This window comes from Ascaphus truei, unplaced genomic scaffold (genome assembly GCF_040206685.1).
Source record: "Ascaphus truei isolate aAscTru1 unplaced genomic scaffold, aAscTru1.hap1 HAP1_SCAFFOLD_2328, whole genome shotgun sequence".
Lineage (NCBI taxonomy): Eukaryota > Metazoa > Chordata > Amphibia > Anura > Ascaphidae > Ascaphus > Ascaphus truei.
In genome coordinates, this window is record NW_027455246.1 from 26,405 (window position 1) to 33,073 (window position 6,669).

Below are 6,669 nucleotides of genomic sequence, written 5' to 3' on the forward strand. Positions count from 1 at the left end.
ACTGCATGATCATTTTGCTGCTTGTAGTGTATACTCTTGTCCTGTGCAGTGTTGTAGTAGATCCGTCTCTTCGGTGTTCACTGCAATAAAAGTAAGACATTGCATTAATATTACAGAAGTTTGGGGGCTGAAATCCCACTATGCTAATGACAGTTTCCCTTTGCATAAGATTCTTGTGATTATATCTCAATGATGATCAATAACAACTACATCATAACACAGCTGCTCTATACAGAATATGTATTTGCCATCAATGGTCATGGAGGCAATATGTCACACAATGTACATATATAGCAAGGATTATTTCTTCCTCTGGTGTATTATGATGGGAGGGTGAGATTCTGCATTATCAGCATCAGTAAATCTGTAGGAAACTGAGTGATATTCTATTTTTTAATGCAATATTAGGGTAAAATAAAGCTTGCTGTATCTATAGCCATGCTCTACCCATGATGTGCTGAATCAATGACTGCAGAGCGATTTAGAGTGGTAAACATGACTTGAACTCATCTCTGAATAGAGGGTAGCACAGTAGTGCAGAGTAGAAGGTGAATGTATCTCAAATGGAAACCCTTAGCAGCTGTGTGGGGAGTAGACAGTACAGACTGACCAAGTAAATAGTAAAAAGTAGTAACTTCAACATTACTTGGTTTTGTTCTCCACTCCTGTTTTTCTGTTCTTTAAATCACTAATACTGATGCCATATGTAACCTGTACTGAGAGTTATATACTCTACTGGCCTAGATCAAATTAAATGATGCAAACAGGATCCCTCCCACTCAAGATTCATATGATTGCACCACCTCAACCTTTCATAGCAATAACATAGAACTGCAGCAGTGCGCTACTGCACATGTTCTTGTTATGAATGGTAGTAGATGTGGTCCTTGGGTCAGTACTTCATACTGTAGCCACACTCTATTCATGATGTATTGAATCAACAAAAATCTGCATGGTACAGATCACAGGAAGGGGTGGAGTAGAGGTGAATATGTCCAATGCGAAATCCTTAGCAGCCGGATTTTTTGGAGTCAATAAAACGACAAATACTAAATGAAAAATATACACATTGCTTATCTGTCTCTGTGTAGTCATTTTCCTCCTCTTCAACTGTCCTTCAATTTTCTATTTTGCAAGAAAATGAACACATGGCTTCAATATTCACTTCTGTTCTGCAGTCTTTCCTCTTGAAATAAAAAAGTTAAGCATTGCATTATTATTATTATAATTATTATTGACGATACATACAATGAACCTTGCTCCAAACCATGTGATACAAAGCAAATCCACCTCCCTCCCACAGCTGTGCTCCTTCTAGAGCTTCTACCACACAAGTTATTCATGTCAGTGAAACTGTACTGCAGTCCCGGTCTGCACACAATCTACTGAATCAATGACATCACACTGTGTCACACAATGTCATGCTAACGACAGGAAACAATCTTTGTATATATCTTTGTATATATAATAATAATAATGATAATAATAATAAAAAAAATAAGACAGGACAGACACTCCTACATTGCAATCAATAGAAAATAACTGGGACAGGCACTTCAAGGATGCATACGGTCCCGGATAAACTGTAGCTACCTATACACGTGTGCCTTGTCTCTAGACTCTGCATATATCTCTATTTATATACCACCCATTGTGTACTCAGCGCTTTACAAGAGAGACCAAAAAGTACAGGAAATTATTATACAATAAGTTCAACAAACAAAAACAGACAATAGGAAAGTAAATCCCTGTCCTGGGTAGTTTACAATCTAAGAGAAATGTAAGGAGACTTACAGAGAGACAACAGGTGGGGGAACAAGTGCAGTAGATGACAATGCTTGTCCTTAATGGTGGGTACTTGTAGTATAAAGCACTTCTTGGGAACAATAGTTAGTGACTGAATGAGTGACAGTAGCAACGAGTAAAAGCTATTGAAATGCTTCATTTAAGTTGTGAATTTTAAGGTTGATCTTAAATGTGGGTGGAAGAGGGTATGTTGGCATATACTGAGTGTGTGTGAGTTTCACAGGTAAATTGATGGGAAAGGGTTTCAGGCAAGAGAGCGAGTGCGCAGTAGAGGTGTAAGAAGTATAATGGAGACAGTTATTAGTAGAGCTTAGGAGACGAGGAAGGGCATAACGAGACCAAAGATGATATGTAGGAAGGAGCAGATGAATAGAGAATAGTGTTGGACTGGGTCCTCAACTATAAAAAAATGGGTAACGGGTACCCGGCCAAAATGAAAGGTTCTACCCGGTCGGGTACACGGTTTGGCACTTACCTTCCGGGTGGCGGTGACATCTAGGATCAGCAGCAGTCCTGTGACGGTGGCAGCATCTGTGGTGTCTTCAGCCGGCGGGGGAGCTGCAGGCTCACAGACACAGCTTACCTGCTTCGGTGCTGTGGAAGTGATTCCTGCAGCTCCCCCCGCCAGGTGAAGACACCTCTGATGCTGCCAACATCAGAGGACTGCTGCTGCTGATCCTAGATGTCTTAGGAAAGGTAAGTATAAAAGATTATTTCCAGCTGCCCTGACATTACCCGACGCCGGGTATTACCCGGCCAAGTCCACTTCTCAGTGGCCGGTTTCGAGTAATGTCCGGGTAGCTGGAAATGTGTCGGGTAACGCCGGGTACTCGGTACACCACTAATAGAGAACCTTAACAAAAAGGTAAGGAGGAGAACTTTGTAGGTGATCTGAAACTTGATGGGAAGCAAGGAGAGGGATTTAAGGAGGAGGAGGAGATGAGCAGATACTGTTGTGGGAGAAAGGGAAATTATTCAAGCAGCAGAGTTTTGGATAGATTGCAAATGAGAAAGTTGTGAAGCAGGGAGCCCTGTTAGCAGTATGTTAACCCATACGATAAGGGCATGCATTGGCGTTTTAGCAGTAGATTGACAGAGAAAAGGGCAAATCTTGGAAATATTACAGAGAAAGAATCGACAAACTTTAGCCAGTGTCGTGAATGAAGATGGAAAGGGAAGAGTCAAATGTTACTCCTAGGCAATGTGCTTTCATGACAGGATGATGGTAGTACTGTTTACTGCGATGGAGAAAGGTGATATTAGGCCAGATTTAGGGGGAAATATGAGGAGCTCAGTTTTAGACATTAGGTTTAAGGCAGAAGAGTGTCATCCATGGAGGATATAGCCAGGAGGCGACCCGAAACTAGGAACTAAATGGCAGGAGTGACGGTAGGGTGGATAGGTGTGTGTATCATCTGCATAGAGATGATATCAAGGGCCAAAATAGTTGATAAGGTCAACTAGTGATAGTATGTAGTGAGAGAGGTCCCAGAACAGAGTCCTGAGGTATACCAACAGACAAAACAACAGGAGACAAAGACACGTTAGCAACAGAGATGGAGAATGTGTGATGGAGAAGTATGATGAAAACCAGGATATAAGTTTGCTGCGGATACGAAGAAAGAGTTTAGAATATGAATGAGAAGAGTGATTGACAGTATCAAAAGCAGAAGAGAGATCAAGCAGGATTAGTAAGTAAAATGGACCTTGGGAATTTTCTTTATGTACATAATTGGTTACATTGGGAAAGGCAGATTGTGAAGGGCCCAGAGGAGCATGTGATTTAAGAATGTTGATCAAACGGGAGATCACAAGACGTTCTAGCAATTAGGAGGCAAATGGTAGGACGGATACAGGGCAATAGTTAGAAATTCACACAAGGTCAAGGTTATTTTTGAGAATAGGGGTGACCACTGCATGCTTAAAAGGAAGAGTTGAAAGAGCCAAAGGATATGGAGGAATTGAAGATGTGGGTGAGAGTGAGAATATAGGATTGAGAGGGCATGTGGTAGAGGGAGAAGAGAAGATCAGGTTCCAGCTTTGTGACAGGAGAAAAGGAGTCAAGAGTGCAATGAGATCTAGATAGAAAAAGAGAGAGGGGGAAGGGAGAGAACGAATCTACTTGTGGATGGCATCCACCTTGCCTCAAGTGAGCAAAGGCTTGAGGAGAAATAAAGGATGGATGTTAAGTGGGAGGAGAAAGTCAGTGGTGGGACTCAAATACATAGAAGACAGTGTGAATGAAATTGGAGTGTTGATGAGTGAGGAAAAAGTAGTGTTTGACCTTAAAAAAAGGAGCAGAGTTTTACAGAACAGGACAAAGGTTTAGTGTAGAAAATCAGACTGTGAGATTTCCTCCATAGGTGTTAAGAGCAGCAGTGTGATGTGATGAAGTGTGATGAGAGCGTGCTTGTGAATTAAACCAATGCATGGTTTAGGCTGCGTCTATAGTAAGCACACAACAGAAGGCAAAGTTAGCGCATGCCTGTCGCTCCAGCAATCCCCGCACTGAGGTCCGAGGCGACGGGGAGGCCCTGCATCGCTCGCACGCACTGTGGACGACCAAGCGTGTGCCCATGATAATCACGGCCTTAGAGGGATGAGTGTGTCAGAGCCTAGAAGGGGCATATAGATGATGGAGGAGGAGGGAGGAGGAGATGATAGCATTGTAAGAGTTAACAAGATAGTTAGTTTAAGCAGAAAGTGAGGAGAGGTTAGAGATAAGGGTAGATGTCAGAGGAGAGAGTTCAATTAAGCTGAGGTATCGAGTAGGACAGGGGTGAGGGGAATGAGAAGTGGTGGATGATGAGAGCAGAAGAGGTCATGTACAAATAGACCATGTTAGTCGTAGAGCAGACATTCCAGAGGGCACGTGAGAAGGGAAGAGTAAAGTGAGACAAGGAATGTGGATTACATTAGATGGGTTAATACGCTTAGCAGGGAGGTGGAGAGAGAGGCAAGAGGCAGAGGGTGGTGTAGGGGTAGAGGAAGAGATGTTGCATGTACCTTGTCAGAACATTAAAGAACGTCAATTCACACTGGTGCAGAGTTGATGATGAAATGCTGAATCCAGTTCACGTCCAATTCAATTTTAACAGAACTTTTTCATTCTTCATTACTGCAAAAAAAAAGTAAAAAACAATGCATTACTATTTTCAAAATGGATTGAATTCCCCCACCAATGACTATGTGTTACCAATATATCCCTCTCAGTCCCACTGCAGCACATACTGTACCAGTGTGAAAGTAAGAAGGTACACAGTACCGGTAAAACAATACGTGCCGGTACTATGCACCATATGAATTATAAGGGGATGTAAATCTCCCAGTCTCTCTCCATATCCGCAACAGAGCGGGCTCCGGTCAGTGGCATGGATGCCCATATATGGGTATGCTCATATTTGGGCATCCCATGTCACTGACCGGAGCCGGCTCTGAGTATAGGGATATATGCGGAGACGCAGAGGTGCAAGGAAATGGGAGGAGGCACGGTGAGAAACAGGGAGAGACCACAGGAAGATAGAGGGCAACAACTTCCACAAGGTACTTGTATGGGTATAATTGTTTGTATTTTGTGCAGAGGGGGTAATTTCAGATAAAATACAATTCTCCACCCTCTACGAAACAATTCCACTTTGTTCAGTAAGCCAGAAAGTCTTGGTCCCATGTGGACTGAATTTAATGCAAATAAGGTCCTTAATACACAAGTAAAGAATAAAGTTACTTATTCTCTACTGTAAGAAGTGCCACATTGCCCACTATTTGGGTCCTGTGCCCAGATTGTGACCATGCATGGCAGAGGTGAGATTCCCCCAACTCCAATTTGCTACACTCTCCAAGAGAGATAATTGTGATCAGAGGTGGAACTAGGGGAGGGTGTGAGCAGGGTCACTGCCCAGGGAGTAACCTGACTGGGGGCACGGAAATCTCATTTAGTGCATATGTTGCGGCACTGCATTGATTGACCGGTCAATCTGCACTGCTGCCTGTCACAGTGACATCCTGATCGGGCACTGTGATCAGCTATAGCACTGACCCAGGTGAGATAGTTCAGCACTTTACAAGGAGGGAACAGATGTTGTGGGTGACAGATGCTGGAGGTAGGCCAAGACTGTTGGCCAGAGTAACGTGGAGACTTACTGCACTCTGCATGCCCATCCTCTCCCTGACATCAGGGGAAGGAAGTGGCCCTGGGGTGTGTGTAGGTATGCCAGATGTCAGTGTATGCATAAGTAAGTATGCCTGTGTAGTGGGAGGTGTAGGGGCGTTAAGCTGGAGGACTTAAAACAGGCACAAAAGCACATAGATACCTCTGATTATACCGCACCAAATGCTGATAATATCATGCTGTAGCTGCACTTTACAGAAGATGATGCAGATGTCATCATTGGTTGGTGGGTTCATTAAATCAATCCATCATATCATAACCACACTGTGCATATGATGTACTGAATCAGTAACACCAGGAAGACATCTCCATGTTAGGAGTAGAGTTGAAGTTAACAGAATATGTCCAGCACTGTGGTGTGTAGCCCATAAATAATAATTGTGCACATTACCAGAACAACATACTGTCAACTGCAAGATCATTTTGCTGCTTGTAGCATATGCTCATCCTGTACAGTGTTGTAGTAGATCCGTCTCTTCAGTGTTCACTGCAACAAAAGTAAGACATTGCATTAATATTACAGACGTTTGGGGGCTGAAATCTCACTTCGCTGCGGACAATTTCCCTTTGCATAAGATTCTTGTGATTATGTCAATGATGATCAATAACCGCATCATAACACAGCCGCTCTATACAGAAGATGTACTTGCTCTCATTGGTCATTGAGGTAATACGTCACACAATGTACAGATATA

General features: G+C 42.9%; 1 long non-coding RNA gene across 1 annotated transcript; it reads right to left on the reverse strand.

Moving 5' to 3' along the window:
- Positions 1 to 864: 864 nt before the first annotated feature.
- LOC142477796 (uncharacterized) lies at positions 865 to 6,417 on the reverse strand. Its single transcript, XR_012792703.1, has 3 exons — positions 6,366 to 6,417; positions 4,813 to 4,924; positions 865 to 1,186 (listed from the first exon to the last, which is right to left on the reverse strand). It is a non-coding gene; the product is annotated as an uncharacterized LOC142477796 (long non-coding RNA).
- Between the last annotated feature and the right edge of the window lie 252 nt (positions 6,418 to 6,669).